Source organism: Silene latifolia, chromosome 2 (assembly GCF_048544455.1).
Source record: "Silene latifolia isolate original U9 population chromosome 2, ASM4854445v1, whole genome shotgun sequence".
Taxonomy (NCBI): Eukaryota; Viridiplantae; Streptophyta; class Magnoliopsida; order Caryophyllales; family Caryophyllaceae; genus Silene; species Silene latifolia.
In genome coordinates this window covers 17,418,854-17,439,975 of record NC_133527.1, presented here as the reverse complement: position 1 = coordinate 17,439,975, position 21,122 = coordinate 17,418,854, and the positions used below count along the sequence as shown (strand labels likewise).

Below are 21,122 nucleotides of genomic sequence, written 5' to 3'. Positions count from 1 at the left end.
AATGTTCTAATGTGTTGTAGTCTCCTTTTTATACTAGTCTAATCTAATAATGCCACTAATAATACTAATACAACTAATAATATAACTAGTTTTTGAACCCGTGCACTACACGGGTGGTAACGGAAAGTATTATAAACGTAAAAAAGTATGTATTTTTTTTATTTAGTAAATAAAAACATTTTAGAAAATTTTACTTTTCATGCCTACTCATACAGTCTTGGTAAGTGTATGTTACTTAATTTTATTCGAAATACTTCGTTTTTTTTTTCTCGACTTCTTAACTTATAAGAGGTGAAATCTGAAAAGTGGATGTAAAATTATTGTAGATTTCTAACCTGTTTATTTACGCAATATACATTTAATTTTTCTCATTGTTGTACATTTTTTTTATTATCATATTACTCCTCTTGTTTGTTCTCTTTTCATTTCCCTACCTTCTCTCTTATTTTCACTCTCACCCACCATCGTCTAGACGTCTGGATGCAGCTTTCGCCATTACTGACCAACTATCTCTAGACCCTCTACCACAGTGGGTGACCGCACCCAACACCTCATACCACGACGTCCCACTCAATCCCTAATTCAACAGCCCCCCCACTACTAACTCCCCCCAAATCCATATCATATACATCTTCCAACTACCTCACCCCATCTTGCTTCCACCATCCCCTCCGTCCTGCACCTCCAGCATAACCACCACCCCAGCCTCACCCCACACGCGACCCTTAACCCTTCTCATAACCTTATGTGCGACTCCTCACCCCACCATTACCCACCCGTCGTGACCCCTCCCCTATCACGACCTCCACCATCAACACTGCTCATTTATTCGCCTTTCAAGTCGCCAAATACTTTTTGTTTTGTTTATTGAGTCATGTTAACACTTGTCTTTCAACATTGTAAATCATTTTGTCCTGCTAATTTAGAAAAAAAATTAAAATGGATAAAACATTTTTTTGCTAACACTTATTTACTCATTAACTTTCAATATTATAATGTTATTCATTAATTGTTAGATAATTTTTTAAAGTCGCTCCAACTTATATAAATTGAAAAATAATAATTATATGTATCTAAATTGATTTTTTTATAATTCTTTCTCATCTATAGCTTTGTTTTCAACTTCGTCGCTAAGGTGATGTTAAGTACTCCGTACACCATTGTCAAAGTCAAATATTTTTCCAATAATTCAAATGATATTCACATTTTATTGATTATCCTTGAAAAACTAACCTAATTTGCATTTCACTGTCTCACAAACATGAGTAGTATTAGTAATTTCGCAGTGGCATTATCTCTTTCTTATATAGAAAACATACAATTGTTAAAAAAAAAACCGTACCAGTTAAAAGATCACAAATTCTCATGCTTAAAACGGGTCAAGTACCATATCAGCTCCCTCACAAACAATTGTTAAAAAAAATGTATCAGTTAAATCTTTTCTCACCAGAGCGATCGGTTTTATCAAAGTCTACACCCCAAAACCTTAAACTGCAACCCAAGCCTAAAGCAATCCAAACTCAAAATGATTAAGTAGTATTGTCCAATATGTCCACGTTTAATGTCATTTATTACATATATTCATAATAGCTTTGATTGAGAACGATAGAATCCGAAATTGACCTAAACATGTATGAGCCTATGCACCATACCTAACCTAACCCGTACAATTTTGGACCTAAATAAAGGACTTATTATCGAACACTCCCTTTTAAATATTTAATTTTACAAAGTGCTTCTTTAGTGTCCAATTATTACCAAAATTAAACCATTTTAATCATTGATTCGAATAAGACGACCGACAATGACCAATACCCAAAAAATTCTTGATCAGAAATAATTGCATTTCAAATCACTCGACAATAGGACGACGCCCCAAACTGATTCGAAGTTATTAGGCTGATCTAATATAGATACAAATTACTATGATAAGCGTCAACATCTTCCTTATTTCATTTATTTACTTGGGTGTTGGTCTTTCTTTCATTGTTGCCATTGTTTCTATGCTTATGTTCTCCTAACTTAATTTTCATAATAATTTGCTCATATTGAACTTATTATCGTGCATAGAAACGTTTTGACTAAAAGATATGAAAACATTTGAGTAACTCTCAACTTATATATGAATATTAGAAAAATTAAATGATAGCAAGGAACCAAATAATCGAAATGGATTCCATTATCAACTTGCTAATTTTTGCAAATCGAATATAGCTCACGCATTATCCGGCCGTACTTAATCCCAACTTGTATAACACAACCCCGGCTTGTCGACCTATTTTTATTATTCTAAATTTTTAGGAGAATTATGATCTTGCTCAAATATAGCAATATATATGGGCGCATATATTGCATTTGAGTCTAAGCTTTAGCAATTCTTTTTTTTGTTTGACTTTTAATAGAGTGATCGAGTTTAGCTAATTACTAATTCATATTTCAAAGTTAGCTAATTAATCGAAAAAATTATATCAAAAGATAAAGTTACAAAAGATTTTTGGTGTTTATATTAGTAATTTACATTTTATAATAATTTAGAAATTAGATTAGTAATTAACATTTATTCAGTAATGTGTAAAATGATACTGAAAATTGACACGTGGCAGAAGCCATCTGCCGATGACACGTGGCAGATGGTTTCTGCTTTAATATAATATATGATAATAATAATAATAATAATAAATAAATAATAATAATCTCCAAAAATCACGATACACAGCTCCAACCAACTTCCCAACTCTTTGTCTTCTTCTGCCAAAAAGCAAAACGACGCACAACAAACACCCGACCGGGTATAATTTCGCCCGACCGGGCATAAGTTCACCCGCCCGGGCATAGTTTCGCTCCTCGGCTGCAATAAATCCTTTTCTTGCTTATTCCCTTCTTCTTCTCTTTTTCACGGTGGTGGTGATTGGGTCTGGGCTTGTATTCGGTTCGTTATACGAAAATGGTCGGAGCAGGGGAGTTGAGTTGTTTGATGCGTCCATGGCGGTGGATGAATTGGTGGTCGAATGGCAGGTGACGAATCTGGGCTGGAAGAGAAGACGCGCCTGGTGGTTCTCATGGTGGATAGTCAGAGGTGATTGCCGGTGGATGTATGGTGAAGGCCGAGAACGGTGATGGTGGTTGAATGGTGAAGGGCGAAGTGATGGTTGATTGGCGCAGGGAAGGTTGCACGGCTGGTGGTTGCTGCTCGGAGTCGATATCGGGATCCGGCGTGGCCGAATTTTGGGCGTGAATGGTGATGGATATATGGTTGATGATGGTATGGTGATGTATGATGATGATGTATAATTGTAAATGAATGGTGAACAAATGTGTGGCAATTATTTTGATGAATTGATCTTGGCATTTGGTATTAAATTCAAAGCAGTAGCAGCAGGGGCAAGGAAATACGATTTTGCCTACTTTGACTTTCCTCTCTATAATTCCCATTCCCATTCCTATTCATTTGACTCCGTCTTATTTTACTTGTTCTCGAGTAACTCGGTACCTATATGACAAAAATATGAGAACAAATTCCAAATTTCCGAAAAGTAGCATAAATTGACGCAAATTAATATAAAGTAACTAATATTCTATTTTATTTTAAAATGACTAAATAAAACTTAATCGAGTTATTTAATTGATCAAATAAGAGATAAAGTATGGGTCAAAAATGGGTAAAGTATTGTGTTATCAAATCTCCCCACACTTATCTCTTACTCGTCCTCGAGTAAGTATTAAATAAGCTAGAGACCCTTAGTGTAAAATGACTAACTAAACTACTAACATCCGATGAGAGGCAATTAACGGGCCTTCTCCGTCCCTTCAACTCACAACGAAACACAATGAGGTATGCATCCCGATGCAAGGCAAGTGGGGGCTTGCGGAAAATTTTGACACATTCCAACATTTAACCACGAATCAACATATAAGATGCATCACAAAAAAGTCAAACCGCTTTCCTCCTCTAAGCGGCCGTTTTTCTTTCAAGAATCGAACAAAGAGAGTCATTAGTGGAGGATGTCGTCTCCGGGTCTTACCAAGGTGTCGACTCCCTAATTCTAGCTCAAGTAGCCGACATTGACAACACGAAGAGCCTAAGAAACAAATTCTTGGCGGGAAAGGGGAAGTACTTCGCTATACTCCCAAGAATGACACGACACACTCAAGATTCGACTCCATATCAAACCTTTGACCAAAAGGAGACCAAAGCCCGACTCTCACGGGTTTCACTAGTCACACAAATGAAAGAACGGGGTGATTTTTATGACAAAAGTAGCCAAAATCACTCTCCTAACTCGACTTGCGAAGCATGCCCGCAATCTAATATGGTACTATATCCAATATCCGCAAGAGAAATGTTAAATGATGCACATACAAGAGAGACAACCGGGTTGTAATGGGGTTTGGGTTCGGTGAAAAGGGGTTGGTGCAAGCACCATTTTTAGGAAATGTGAGGCTAAAGATCGAGTAGTCGCCACATCTAACCAATCCGCTAAACTCTACCCATGCAAATGAATTCTTCCACACAATATGGCAAGATTGCTATTTCCAAAAATTATTCAATACTCTTCAAAACAAACTCAATTTGCAAACTACCAACCCTTTATTTGAAACAAAAATGTACATTCTTTTCTTTTTGCTTTTTCATTTCATTTTTCTCTTTTTCTATTTGTTTCTCTTCTTCATTTTTTTTCTTTTCTATTTGATTTCCTTTCTTGCATTTTTTTCACGACTTGTTCACCTCTTATTAGACAAAAGTAGCCAAAGTTGCATTTCACTCATGTGGCATTAAGATCATACACCTCAAGGAGAGTCAAAATTTCAACCCAAATATACTCCACAAAAGAACCACAATGACGAACTACTCAACCAAGGTGAGTTGTTTATGGGATGTAGTTAATTTGTTGGCAATAGAAATGATAAGGCTTAGGCTCAAAATGGGTTAACAAAAGGAAACAATTGACTCAAGGGCATAACAAAAGCTTATTTGGCTATTGTGAGGTTACTTTATTTGAACAAATATGTCTCAATATGCACATCGACACTTCTACGGTAAGGAATGAGCACCATACTTATGCGTTTTGACATAACATACCACGTAAGGAGAACTACTCTCATGACCTAAACGGGACCGGTTTGATGGACCGGCCATAAGGAGGCTCTATCCTCACATTTTAGTAGCTATGTCGGACCTAGGTCAAGTCTCGGGCCTAATACGGTCTCACAAGGTGGTCGTTACTTGGTTGTTAAGCTAGACTTCCGGGTTTTTGCAAGCAAAAACCCTAACATGTGTCATCAAAAGGCACGAGCTATCAAGAGGGAAATGACACGGACAAAACAAATTATCATCATTGGCAACATATGCCCTCCACATTAAGACCCTCTATGCAAATATTTACAAACGAAATGCAACGTGTATGAAATGCAACTAAACATATGAACAAGCTATGTGAATGCAAGAGTGAACACATATATTCATGTCTAATCTAAATGCATACAAGTTCTAGTCCTAACAACACACCAACAACACAACCATATCCAAAACGGTTCCCAAAAAGAACACCCACATCAAATATCCCGTCCTCCTCCATGCTTATATATACAAAAAGGAAAGGAAGGATAAAAGAGAAAAGATTGGAAGAATTTTACCAAGCGTCTTCTCCGATGATTCATGTGTTGCCTATCAAAATGGTTAGGACAAATGCAATATATATAATATAAACAATGCAATATTTTTGAAATTTTTGAATTTTTTTTAATTTTTAGGCATTTTTGTGATTTTATCAAATTAACAAGCAAATATATACAATTATAAACAATACGCACAAAGTGGATATTTCCCTCCCCACACTTGAAATTTACATTGTCCTCAATGGAACAAAGTATAGGGAGAGAAAAGGAAAAATAAATAACATATTTTTGTTGGTTTTTGAATTTTCCAAAATGTAAGAACGTGTTTTTGATTTTTTTGAATATTTGAAAATAAATAACATGTTTTTGGTATTTTTAAATGATGGAATTTCCTCCCCACACTTATTTATTTACATATTTCAAATGGAAATAAATGTGTGGAGGAAATTTCGAAATAAAATACATGTTTTTGAAGAATTTTTAATTTTTTCAAATTTTTAGTGGTTTTTGGTTAATGAATGTAATGCATGAATTATTCTATATGCTAAATTTAAAGAGCAATGCAAACTACACTACATGAATGCAAAGAGAGCTAATTTAGATTAACTCTTATTCGGTTAAGTAAACTAAATGCAAATGCAAGTAAAAGATAAATAAAGCTAAGGAAGAGAATTTATACTATGCGATGGTTCTTAAGGGACTCCACCAAACCTCTCATCCAAAATTTTGTTGCTTGAATTCTTTGGTGATGCAATCCATGTCACACAAGGCACGTAGTAACCGGTCATAAACTTTAGCAAAAGCTTCAAACAAGCACAAATAGCACCAAGCTATAGCATACCACAACCAACTTATTTTCCAACACTTCTTGTCATGGTTCCTCTTACTCTCCTTGACTCCCTTTCTTGGGTCCCTTTGATAGTTAGACCCCTTAAACTTGGAATGGTAGTTAGGTGGTAGGAGGAACGGAATCTCATAAGTTTCACTTGTTGGACAACCCTCTTCTTGGTCACCAAGGTAAGGAAATTGGTTGGAAATAGTAGGGGGAGGAGTCAACTTCTCAACATTGAGGTTCATGATGTCATTTTTATCCCAATTTTCTTGACTTTCCTCTTGACCCGAACTATTTCCATTGAGAGCCGCTTCCAAGGCATCAATTTGAGCTTCCCAATCACTTGAAGAATCATCCGACCAAGGTTCACCTTCAAAAGAGCTTAGAGTAAATGAATCCGGAGAGTTCAAGAATGATTCAATCTCATCATTAATTTGATCTTCAAATTTATCTTTTCTTGAGTCATCTTCACCCAAATGTCCTTTAACATCAACTCTCAACACAAGATCACCTCCATTTCCCTTCTTGTTTTGACAAACTTCCAATGGGTCCAAGTGTGAAGGCTCAATATTATTCTCATTCAAACAATCCTCCAACACATCCACCCTACAACAAGAGTCACTCATAGAAGGAGATTTCATGGAATTTTCCAACGAGAATTCTATCTTGTCATCACCAACTTGAAGAGATAGTTTGCCATTTTTCACATCAATCAAGACACCCCCCGTAGCAAGGCAAGGGCGTCCTAGGATGATAGGAATTTTGGAATCCTCGGGAATATCCATCACATAGAAGTCGCAAGGTATCACAAGCTTTCCCACTTTGAGTGGTACATCTTCCACAAGGCCAATTGGATACCTCACCGATCTATCCGCAAGTTGCAAATATACTCTTGTAGGTGAAAGTTCAAAACCCTTCAATTTCTTGAAGATATTGAGAGGCATGAGGCTAATGCTTGCCCCCAAGTCACACAAGGCTCTCTCAATATGAACGGTCCCAATTGTGCATGGTATGGAAAAACTACCCGGATCTTCAAGCTTTGGTGGCATCTTGTGCAATAGGATAGCACTACATTCTTGTGATAAATTGATCATGGTACTTGTACCCAATGAATTTTTGTTGGAAATCAACTCCTTCAAGAATTTTCCATATGCGGGTATCTCCTTGATGGCATCAATAAAAGGCATGGTGATGTTCACACCTTTCATCATGTGCATGAATTTCCCATACTTTTGCTCAAGCTTTGCTCTTGCCAACCTTTGGGGAAAAGGAATTGGTGGCACATATGTTCTCACAACTTGTTCCTTGGGTTTTTCAACAATTTTGGTAGGTTCATCAACAACCTTGGTGGACTCATCAACAAGCATGGGAGTCTCCACAACAACTTCCACAAGATCATCTTCAACCACCTTTGGTGGCTCAACTACAACTTCCGGTTTGCGACTCTTTTTCCTCTTTATGAACACCCGGTCTTCCAACTCTCTACCACTCCTCAAATGTATAGCATTAATGGTCTTTGGGTTCTCCTCGGTTTTACCCGGAAACTTTCCATTTGAGGCTTGAAATTGACTTATTTGAGAAGCCAATTGAGAGATTTGATTATCCGTCACTCTTTGGGAGGCTTGCATTTGAGTCCTTAGTTGGTTGATAGAGGATGTTGTCTCCTCTTGTTTTTGGTTGGAATGAGTGATGAATTGGGTTTGAGTGTTGACGAGTTGGTTTTGAGAATTCATCAATTGCTCCATCATGAGCTCCATGTTTGATTTAGGTTGGGTGGATTGTGGAAATGGTTGAGAATTTTGTTGAAATTGTTGGGAGTTTTGTTGAAATGGTGGGTTGATTGGTTGATTGAGTTGTTGGAATTGTGGTCTTGGTTGAAAGGTGGGATTTTGCTTTTGGGCTTGGAAATTTGGTGTAAATTGTGGATTTTGTTGGAAAGTGGGGTTTTGGGCATTTTGTGAGCCATTGGAAAAATTTGGGTGGGCTCTCATTCCGGGATGGTATTGATTGTTGTTGAAGGGTTGCTTTGCCGGACTTGACTCCCACACTCCATTCACTTGCTCCATACAATTACCCTCTCCCATCATCAAAGGACACTCGTTTGGTGGATGTCCTTGATCTCCACAAATCTCACAACAATACACTTGAGACCTACTTGATGAAGAGTTTCTTGAGGTGTTACTAGAGTTCAACAAAGCAATTTGTTGCTTGAGTTCTTCTATCAACCCTTTAACCTCAACATTGTTGGCCGACTCAACGGTTATCTTTCCCTTCCTCTTGTGCCTATCATTATTCCAATGAAAAGTTCGGGAAGCCATTTCCTCAATAAGCTCCTTGGCCGTTTTGTGATCAATTTTATCTAATGCCCCCTTTCCCGAGCCGGAATCTAGGTTCATTTTCATTTCATTGCTCAACCCCTCATAAAAGTTGTTGATCAACTCATCATCTCCAATCCCGTGATGAGGACACAACCTTTGGAGTCCCTTATACCTTTCCCATGCCTCGTAAAGGGTCTCATCATCTTGTTGAGTGAAGCCTTGAAGCTCACTCTTGATCTTTGCGGTTCTTTGTGGTGGGAAGTATTTGTTCAAGAAGGCCTTGGAGATATCATCCCAAGTTCTAAGTGAATCGGGCTCACAACTCTTCAACCATTCCTTAGCACTCCCCCTCAAGAAATAAGGAAAGAGTCTAAGGCGGATTGCATCCTCCGACACTCCATTTGCCTTAAACATGTCACAACTATCCAAGAAATCATTAAGGTGTTCATTGGGGTTTTCGGTAGCTCCCCCTCCGAATTGGTTTCCTTGGACTAGTTGCAACAAAGTAGCCTTCACATCAAAGTTATTTGCTTGTATAGGTGGCTTGACAATACTAGGATTCACCACCTTCTTTGGAGCTAACTTGTCTCTCATAGGAACCGCGGCCATTGTTGGTTCTTCGGGAATTCCAAATGAAATCTCAAAGAACTCAAGATTACCCGGTTCTTCTAAAACACCTTCCACTACTCAAGAAAGGGATTAGTAACAAAGAAAGACCTAGTCTAAACTAGAATAAAATGATTAATATCTAGCCTTTGCTCCCCGGCAACGGCGCCAAAAACTTGATGGTTATCAAATAATACCTCGCAAGTGCACGATTGTCGTTGTACACTATTGAGGGTCGATCCCACGAGGAGCTAGGGAGAGTATTAATCGTTTTAAATCTTTGTTTAGCTAAGTTGACAATAATGGATGAGATTGTTATACTAATGCTACCTAAAACAAAATGAAATGCAAACTAAACAAAAGGAAGGTAAATGAGCAAGAAGGAAAGATAAGTTGTAAATCAAATGATTAAAAAGCCTAGAACTCGATTCTCCCACAACAATTCGTAACTTCACACAATTAATTCCCTAGGCTAATCATAAGGGTAACAAGGTGAGGAGGAGATGACTCTAATTCGCCTAAGACCCCCCTCTCAGGTTCGAAGTAGGACTCTAGCACTACCCACCAACCCCCCTCTCGGGTTCGAAGGTCGGAATCCCTAACTCAACACCCAACAACTCCAAAAACATGCATATTTCCGAGGAGGTCAAGAACTTGGTCAAGGTCACTAAGCCCCTATCGTATTCCGGGTCATCCCACTCCTCCTCTCGGAGGTCGATTTCAAACGCTAGTCTAGAGGTACCCTCCCTTGGTTCTCCCTTTCGGTCTCAACCTAAGTTAGCAATAGGGCCGAATTCCGGGTACCCAACTTACAACCTAACCAACTCTCGTTGGTGGACAAGGGTCACAAGTCGACACTACCCAAAATCAATCCATAAACCATATCATTCCTCTAAACTACCCTCACCAATTTCCCCAAACAATTAACCTTTATGAGAATCAATTGGTGAAGTTACTCATGTCGGGTCAAACCGAGTCCTAGTAGAAGACTACTCACTAATCATGTTCCTAATTGCAAGAGAAACAACAAAGATGAAATCTTTATGCATAATCATGATGGAAGTACAAATTCTATTACTAATCATGCAACAATCCAACTTAAATTATAAGGAAAGACAATTTAATTCAAGAGACAATGAAGATTAAACTAAAGGCACAAACTTTAACTCAATAAACTCAAAGACTCAATCTTTAACATGAGAAATTCAAAGATTCAATCGTTGAGAGCAACAACAATGGAAAACAAAGAAAAGATGAACAAGCAAGAGAATAGCCTCAATTAAACAACAAGAAGCCTAACATGAACAATTAAACAAGAATTAAGAGAAAAGCAAAATGTAAACAAATGAAATTAAAGAGAGAAATAAGAGTAAAGAATTATACCAATAACATGGGAACTTTGAATTGATGGAATGAAGAACTTCGATAAACAAGAGATTGATTAAACTAATTAAGTAATGATTACAAATTTAATTGAAGAAATATTGAAAGGGGAATATTTAGGGTTCTACAAATATTGAGAGAGTAAGAGAGACTAATTTCTAATCTAATTTCTAAGGTAGTAATGTTCTAATGTGTTGTAGTCTCCTTTTTATACTAGTCTAATCTAATAATGCCACTAATAATACTAATACAACTAATAATATAATAATAATAATAATAATAATAATAAATAAATAATAATAATCTCCAAAAATCACGATACACAGCTCCAACCAACTTCCCAACTCTTTGTCTTCTTCTGCCAAAAAGCAAAACGACGCACAACAAACACTCGACCGGGTATAATTTCGCCCGACCGGGCATAAGTTCACCCGCCCGGGCATAGTTTCGCTCCTCGGCTGCAATAAATCCTTTTCTTGCTTATTCCCTTCTTCTTCTCTTTTTCACGGTGGTGGTGATTGGGTCTGGGCTTGTATTCGGTTCGTTATACGAAAATGGTCGGAGCAGGGGAGTTGAGTTGTTTGATGCGTCCATGGCGGTGGATGAATTGGTGGTCGAATGGCAGGTGACGAATCTGGGCTGGAAGAGAAGACGCGCCTGGTGGTTCTCATGGTGGATAGTCAGAGGTGATTGCCGGTGGATGTATGGTGAAGGCCGATTGAACGGTGATGGTGGTTGAATGGTGAAGGGCGAAGTGATGGTTGATTGGCGCAGGGAAGGTTGCACGGCTGGTGGTTGCTGCTCGGAGTCGATATCGGGATCCGGCGTGGCCGAATTTTGGGCGTGAATGGTGATGGATATATGGTTGATGATGGTATGGTGATGTATGATGATGATGTATAATTGTAAATGAATGGTGAACAATTTTGATGAATTGATCTTGGCATTTGGTATTAAATTCAAAGCAGTAGCAGCAGGGGCAAGGAAATACGATTTTGCCTACTTTGACTTTCCTCTCTATAATTCCCATTCCCATTCCTATTCATTTGACTCCGTCTTATTTTACTTGTTCTCGAGTAACTCGGTACCTATATGACAAAAATATGAGAACAAATTCCAAATTTCCGAAAAGTAGCATAAATTGACGCAAATTAATATAAAGTAACTAATATTCTATTTTATTTTAAAATGACTAAATAAAACTTAATCGAGTTATTTAATTGATCAAATAAGAGATAAAGTATGGGTCAAAAATGGGTAAAGTATTGTGTTATCAAAAGCATTTTTACGCTGCCGAGCGTGGCTTTCAAAAGACCGCTGGATGTCCACAGATTGGCCTGGCGTGCAGGTGGCCCGTGACCGCAGATCGGTAGGTGGCCCAAATCCACAGACCGGCCTGTGGCTCATGTCCATAGATTGGCGACTCCGCTGGGGATAACTAGGACACTTACGTCTTTATGATCCCTAGATGGTGAGACTCGAACGAGGTCTTGGTTGAAATGCATTAATTGATATTACGGTCACGGTCGGGTTCCTTGTCCGGGCCCACAACCTCACCCTTTTCGACCAATTGGCTCGTCTCGTCGGCGTGAGTTTTCTCATCCCCGCGTTTCGAATCCCGATTAAGTCAAGCATACCATTGACGTTACACATTTCTGTTTCGTCATAGAGCTTTCATCACTTTCGAGCACGAGGCTAGAGCGCCCTCCTTACACATTTTGTTTGGATTGGTATCCCTCTCGCAAATCGGGGTTTGATCGCTTGGTGTGTAACCACCTTTCTTAAGCCAAAACCCGTGTCAGCATAATGCATAATATAATGAACTGTGAGTGCTTATGTGCTACTTGATCATAAGTCCTTCCGTGTCATTTTCAAACTTTCAAAAACACCCTTTTACGCCGTTATAATGGCCGTTTCAAACCTCGGTCTTTCGCCGACTGTTACACGCCTTCCAAGGCCGTCGTAATGACGATTTTCAAACCCGGTTTTTATAACCATTTCAACACGCCTTCCTAGGCCATCGTAATGATGATTTTCAAACCCGGTTTTTTTACAACCATTTCAACACGCCTTTCTAGGCCGTCGTAATGACAATTTTAAACCCGGTTCTTTATAACCATTTCAACACGCCTTTCTAGGCCGTCGTAATGACGATTTTCAAACCCGGTTTTTATATACATTTCAACACGCCTTTCTAGGCCGTCGTAATGACGATTTTCAAAACCCGGGTTTTATAACCATTTCAACACGCCTTTCTAGGCCGTCGCAATGCTGATTTTCAAAACCGGTTTTCTACAACCATTTCAACACGCCTTTTTATGCCGTTATAATGGCCATTTCAAAACCCGGTTTTTTATAACCATTCAAACCACATTCTTATGCCGTCGTAATAACGATTTCAAAACTCAGTTTTCACAAACCATTTCAAAATACCCTTTTACGTCGTCATAATGGCCGTTTCAAACCTTGGTCCCTCGCCGACTGTTGCATTCTCAAAGAGCCCTTTTATGCCGTCGTAATGACGAATTCTACCCTCGAATTTTCAAAATTCGAAATCAATTTTCAAACAAAAACGTTTTTTTCAAACCGGCGTGATGACGATTTCAACCCGTGCAACTTTCCAAATTTCAAATCTCGTTTTCTAAATCAAATTTGGCTTTTCTAAGCCGTCGTAATTACGATTTCAATTCTCACAACTTTCGATTTGCATACCGTCTTTCAAAGGTTAATACGGTTTTTGTAACCCGTCGTAATGACGAAATCAATCCTCATAATTTAAAAAATCAAATCATTTGAAAACAAATTTAACCGTTTTCAAATTTCAATTCAAATCAAATCATTTGAAAACAAATCTAACCGTTTTCAAATTTCAATTCAAAATCAAAGCTTTGAAAACAAATCTAACCGTTTTCAAATTTCAATTCAATTTCAAATCTTCGAAAACCAATTTAAGCGTTTTCAATTTTCAAATTCAAAATCAAATCTTTGAAAACAAATTTAATCGTTTTCAATTTTCAAATTCAAAATCAAATCTTTGAAAACAAATTTAACCGTTTTCAAATTCCATTCAAAATCAGATCATTTGAAAACGAACTTAACCGTTTTCAAATTCCAATTCAAAATCAAGTCATTTGAAAGCCAATATAACCGCTTTCAAATTCCAATCAAAAATCAAATCATTTGAAAACTAATTTAACCGTTTTCAAATTCCATTCAAAATCAAATCATTTGAAAACAAATTTAACCGTTTTCAAATTCAAATTCAAATCAACATTTGAAGGCCAATTTAACCGCTTTCAAATTTCAAATCCAATTTCAAATTATTTGAAAGCAAATTTAACCGTTTTCGAATTTCAATTCAAAATCAAATCTTTGAAAACAAATGTAACCGTTTTCGAATTTCAATTCAAAATCAAATCATTCGAAAACAAATCTAACCGTTTTCAAATTTCAAATCCAACTTCAAATCTTTGAAAATAAATCTAACCGTTTTCAAATTTCAAATTCAAAATCAAATCTTTGAAAACAAATTTAACCGTTTTCAAATTTCAAATTCAATTTCAAATCTTTGAAAACAAATCTAACCGTTTTCAAATTTCAAATCCAACTTCAAACCCTTTGGAAACAAATTTAACCGTTTTCAGATTTCAAATCCAATTTCAAATCTTTGAAAACAAATTTAACCGTTTTCATCCCAATTTTAAATCCTTTGGAAACAAATTTAACCGTTTTCAGGGCCATTGTGATGACGATTCCAAATTCTTCGATTCTCGATTTTCAAAATCGTGATTCGGAATTTCAAAAACCGTCTTCGGAAACAACACTTTGTTTTCAAAGCCGCCGCAATTTCAACTCGAACCGTCTTTTGAAAATAAACCTAAGACAACCTTTTCAACTAACCGACTTCTGAAGATCCCTATTCTTCGGGAGCCTTCCATAAAGCGACCAATGAATCCTTTTGAAAATCTCTATTTTCGAAAATTTCAGTCCACCTTTCTGATTCAGCCTCGAGTTGATTTTAAGTCAAGTCGTCTAGATAACGTCGAATCTCCGCCGAAGTTAGTACCTACCTTCTGGTCTAGGTCGTGTCGCCTAATTGTCGAGACATCTTCAATGGCGTTAGGAGAGTCAAAACCTCTCGGGTATTAAACCCATCTTTCCCCTACATTACGGGTCAAAGGTCAAGTTTGTGTACATGTCTTGTCCAAGTGGCGTCTCGCCATCAACAAACCTCCAAATCTCGTCAGAAGTCGTCTGTCTAGGCATCACTATGCCAAAGTTGACACTCAAGTCTATATTCAAAGTCACGCACCAAGAGTTCAAACACAAGAGGCCAGTCACGATCTTTAATGAACTCATAACCTAGTCACACCGTCGCGTCTTCACAACAAAACTGTCTTTTGTGCATATGTGTCGTACTTGCCTTTGTTTGTGCAATACCTTGCCAAGACAAGTTATAACGCCTATCGTTATGTCAAAAAGGAATCTCTTAGGTACCATCAATTGCCAACCATATTCTTAAGAAGCTTATCAACCTTCATCAACCATGACTTCTGCTGAAACTAACAACATGGTCCTTCGACTCCTAGCTACCGTAGAAAACTTGAGCACTCGTCTCTCCCAATTTGAGGACAAAATGATAACCGGGAATTCTCCCTCTTCTGATATTGAGCAAAGGTTTAAGCTTCTTGAAATCCGGCTACTGGCCAACGACCAAACCAAAACCAGACGACCTCATATGTCCTTCCCTGATTTGGGCATGCCTTATGCCGCAGCCTTGGAAAGGCTAATCTCCCAGGGAAAGCTCAAACCAGTTGGTCCGACTCCAGACCCTCTACCAAACAAGCGTGGTCGAAGATGGGATGGAAACCTCTTTTGCCAATATCACCAAGGTCGCGGACATGACACTGAGATGTGTCTCCCCCTGAAAGGTGTCATCCTTGATATGATCGAAAAGGGTGAATTACCATTACCTCCCTCAACAAACAACAAAATCAACTCTCCTGAAAACCCAACTGGACGCAGTCAGGAATCTTCCCTAGACTGCTCTCACCTCATCTCTCCTGACGATGAGAAAATTCATGCAATTGACGAAGATGGCATACAAAGCGCTATAATGATGCTCTCCGTCTCCATCAACAACATATTCTCAAAGTTGCAAGTTGCCATTGATGACTTGAACACTCAGATGGCCAATTTGGAGAAAAGGTTTGGAAGTGCCAAAAATAAACCTAACCACCAAGGAGAAAACCAACCCTCCGTTCACCAACCAACAGCTGTTGAAAATTAGGAGTCATCTGATGGTTCCCACATCCACGAACCTACCAACAAAGAACATGAAATTGCCTCACCAAAATACCCTTCAAAATATCAAGTAACATCCCAAAAACTTCCCACTGACAACAACCCAATCCTGCTTCCGCCCAGGATTGAAAAAAATAAAAATAAAACTCACAAAAACATCCCAAAAAACACCAATGTTGGAACCATGGGAAAACATCAAAGGGTATTCACAGATCTGGGAATAGCACATGGCACCGCTCTGGAGATACTTGCTTAAGAAGGAATGCTGCAACCCATTGGTCCGACTCCGGACCCACCAGAACACAAAAGAGCCCGATTCTGGGATAGTAATGCCTATTGCCAATACCATCAAGGTAAGGGCCATGACACCGAATCCTGCTTCAAACTCAAGCATGCCATTCAAGATATGATTGAAGCTGGCAAAATCACAGTTGCACCTCTCAGTCAAGACAATCCTCCTGGGTGTCTTAAGTCAAACAACAAGGTTGAGCATTCTTAAAGAACATTCACTAAACTCAACACAACCTATACCGCAGCTCTTCAAAAGCTCATGACTGAAGGGAAGCTACAACCAATCGGGCCCACTCCGGACCCGTCTGAATGCAAGAAAAGCCGTTTCTGGGACGACAATGCCTATTGCCAATATCATCAAGGGAATGGTCATGACAGTGAAACATGCTTCAAACTGAAACATGTTATTCAAAATATGATCGACAATCATGAACTGATAGCTTCATCCCTATGCCAACCAAGTGATGAAAACAACCCTAATGGACATCTCTTTCTGCAAGGAGATAAAAGACTCATCGACTATTATCCACATATCATTCCCAACAATGAGAGTGAAGTGCTCAAGTGGGTCAATGCTCAAGACCAGACATTCGAGCCGCTGGATGCTGCGAAAGGGACCTTCGAGAAGGAATATGATGATTAGGAGTGCATATCTACGATTAAGTCTGAGTCCGAGTCCGAGTCTTAGGCTTTCTCATATCTATCCTAATGTCTGTCCTTTTATTCCTAAGTGACAAACTGGGGGCTGTCCCCATGATTCACATGTATTCATCAAGTCTGTGCTAACATCTTATTTATCTAAATAAAAGCACAATTTCCAGCTATCATATATTCTCCCCTTTACCATTTCCCGTTGACAACGAGAACTGATTTGAGAATTGATTTAAAACAAACAACATGTTCCAATTCAATGTGGGTACACTCGAGTGACGTTCCGTACCGAGTAAGAAGAGGACTCGAAACTCCGTGTCCATTTTCTTTACCTATTCCATGTCTGGCAATAGAAACCTTTCATTAGCACCCAACTTAGAACGAGCTTCTATCAAAGGGATTCTAGGACGAACCTAGATAACAAACCAGAACATCTCCTTGTTCATGGTCAATGACGGAAGGCAAGCCCATTCCCCATTAAAAACATCCCATCACCAAGTATTAACCTTTCACCAACGGGTACAACCCCGTCTGCACCTTTACCTGCCTCGAACGAAGGACGGTAAAGTACCAATAAATTAAAAACCAAAGCCAAAACAAAACCACAGCGAAGGCCAAAATCAAAGGCCCAAGTCAATAGCCATTCACCAAAAGCCAAAGCGAAAGGCCAAAATCAAAGGCCCAAGCCAATAGCCATTCATCCAAAACCAAAGCAAAAGGCCAAAATCAAAGGCCCAAGCTAATAACCATTCACCCCAAGACCAAAGCCAAGGCCAAAATCAAAGGCCCAAGCCAATCGCCAATTCACTCAAGGCCAAAGCCAAAGTCAAAGTGAAAGAAAAAACCAAAGCAAAAATCAAAGCAAAAACCATAGCCAAAAGCTACTCAGGCGAAGGCCAAGACCCAAGCCAAAATCAAACCAAAATAAGATTGAAACCCTTTTCTCAAAAAGGCCAAAATCCAAAGAAAGCGTCCAACGCACAAAATCCTGGACAAGTGAGTCCAAAATACCAAGTCCAGGACCAACAAGTCCAAAGCCCAGGACCAACGAGTCCAACACACAAAATCCCGGATCGACAAGACCAAAACACCAAACAAGTCAGTCCAAAACACCAAGTCCGGGACCAACAAGTCCAAAGCCCATGACCATCGTTTCTTCCCTCCAAACTCCGGGATCAACAAGTGCAAAACTCAAAAATACCAAAACCTGATGTCAAGAGCTGAAATGATAGCTCAAGACTCGTCAACTAACAACAAACCCAACCTTTCTTCACCCTTAAGTCCTTCTAGAGACTGCTACAGGGAAACTTATCTAGAATCTTGGGGATTCCCCTCAAGATCATAACCAAACCTGTTTCACCCTTAAGTCCTTCTACATACTGTTGCAGGGAGACATATCTAGGCTTCTGAGGATTCCCCCTCAAGCTCGTAATATCACACCTTAACCTTTAAGGTCCAGACATGGAAATCTGATCCCATGTTATTTACCAACCATTTCGTGCTCAGGCCACATCAAGCCGGAGACCCCATTCCGCACCACATCTGTTAAGCAAACCTATTATTACCAAGCTCCACATTCCCTAATGTTAAAGCCATTTCTCACCACAATCCCCACTTTTTAGTGTGCTCAAATGATAAGGAACATTTTCACAAATTACACCTCTTCGATTCATGATCAAGAGGTATTTATCTCCAATCAACCTTCGAGTCACCAAACGGAATTTTCCGTCGTGACGCTCAACTCCAGAATTTTATCTGTCAAACAAACCATTATTACCAAGCTCCACATTCCATAATGTCGAAGCCATTTTCACCCTGACCCAGATACGGAGTCCTCGAATGCTTTGCTACCAAGAACGAGGCATACCCAATCTACCCTTAGGGTCCACTTTTTAGTGTGCTCACATGATAAGGAACATTTTCAAAAATTACACCTCTTCGATTCATAATCGAGGGGAATTATCTCAAATCAATTTCACGAGTCACCAAACGGAATTTACCATCGTGACCCTCACACTTTAAGGTCCTAACATCTCGCTTAGGCACACACATTCTGAACTACGATCTGGTTTGATTTCACTCCACGTGAATACGTAGGCAGTCCTTCAAGGACACAACCATACACCTCAAAATCACTTTAAGGTCCTAAAAGTTAACTTAGGCACACACATTTAGAACTATGATCTGGTTTGATTTCGCAAACACGCGAATACGTAGGCAGTCCTATTACGAGGACACAACCACACCCCCACACACATTCAATTTTCACACCTTCAATTTGCAACCCATTACACACATAGCTCAGAACTACGATCTGGTTTGATATCGCAAACACGCGAATACGTAGGTAGTCCTATTACAAGGGCACAACCGCATACTCCTTTCACAACATTTCCAATTTTTAATCCTCAATAACCAGCTCAGAACTACGATCTGGTTTGATTTCGCAAACACGCGAATACGTAGGCAGTCCCCTAACAAGGACACAACCGCACAGCCGTTTCAATCTCAACCATCAACATCAATCCTCAAAAGCAGCCCACCCAGCTGCAAAAATTAATCTTATAGTTCTTTACTGGGGGCTTCTTCCTTAAGACGTCGCCCATTCCTTGTTTTGTCAAAATTCCCACCTTCTCACCCTGGGGGCTCCTCTTTAGAGATGCCACCCATCCTTTATCCTCAAATATCTTTTTAATCTCAACTACAGTCCAAAATAAAATCGCCCATAGTCTAGTGCTCGGTTCGGACGATGACAATGTCTTGGTTCCGCTCTCCGAATCATCATACCTCAAGAAGAGATCTCAAACGAGCAAATGGTGGCAAGGATGTCTGGAGAAGATAATCAATTCATGTTCTCCAGCCAAGCAGACCTTCTACATCAGGGATTTGATACGCGTTGTCACCCTTTCTTGGCTAGGAGTTGCACTTACATGTGCAAAGTCTGTCAGGGTCACCCCCGTGTCGTGTCGATACTGAGTTTGCATCACGTTCAAGACTGCCCATTTGTCAGTCAGTCAATATGCGTCTGTGTGAGTCAGTGTCCCAATAGCCACGTGTCTCCAATCTATTAAACCACAGATCTACGAGTAACAAGACTCGGCTTTAAGCTTCACAACATTCAAAACTTCTATCTCCCTTCGCGTGAGATATTACATGCTAGTTGCTTATATGCTAACTGCTCACATGCTTATGTACTTACGTGCTTATATGCTTGCATTCAACGTGTTTGTCTATGAGACTGCGTATTTGTGTGGTCACTAACCATGCAGGTAATCTTGAGAAGACAAACTCACTCCAACTGAGTAATAGGTTCTTCCCAACAAATGGCGACCCGTCAAGTCCAAGGGCTCGATTATATGGCATACGCTACCTCCCAGCGAGCAGCAAATCATATCCCCGGCGAGTCCTGAGAAGTTTCTAACTCCCCAGCGAGTGCCGATTTTCAAATAGAAGTCACATAGGCTATTTCCTAGAGTCGATCCTTCGACCATCGATGGCTGGCAAGCCTTACAACGCATATAGCTGGCGAGCCTTTGTCCGGAAATAAGATACAACTCAAGGACGTATCCAGAAGATGCCTCGGGTACGACTCCTTTTCACAAGTTGGCGAGCCTTTGTCCGCAAACAAGGTACAACTCAAGGACGTATCCTGAAGATGCCTCTGGTACGACTCCTTTTCAAAAGCTGGCGAGCCTTTGTCCGCAAACAAGGTACAACTCAAGGACGTATCCCAAAGATGCCTCGGGTACGACTCCTTTTCACAAGCTGGCGAGCCTTTGTCCGCAAAAAAGGTACAACTCAAGGACGTATCCCGAAGATGCCTCGGGTACTACTCCTTATCACAGCTGGCGAGCCTTTGAACGAAAACAAGATACGACTCAAGGACATATCCCGAAGATGCCTCAGGTATGACTTCTTCCTATGGCTGGCGAGCCTCAAAATGCACCACCTTCAACACCGGCTGGCGAGCCTTTGCGCGCAAAAGATTCAAGGACGTATCCCGAAGATGCCTCAGGTATGACTCCTTCTTATGGCTGGCGAGCCTTTACACGTAGTCTAATGGACTTTAAACGACCCGCATCGGAATTCGACAGACTCTAAAATGTTCCCGACGGCAGGTC

General features: G+C 39.5%; 1 non-coding gene across 1 annotated transcript; it reads left to right on the top strand.

Annotated features, from left to right (window-relative positions):
• Window positions 1-8,899: 8,899 nt before the first annotated feature.
• On the top strand, window positions 8,900-9,006 carry LOC141644859 (small nucleolar RNA R71). Its single transcript, XR_012544463.1, has one exon. It is a non-coding gene; the product is annotated as a small nucleolar RNA R71 (small nucleolar RNA).
• The last annotated feature ends 12,116 nt before the right edge of the window (window positions 9,007-21,122 follow it).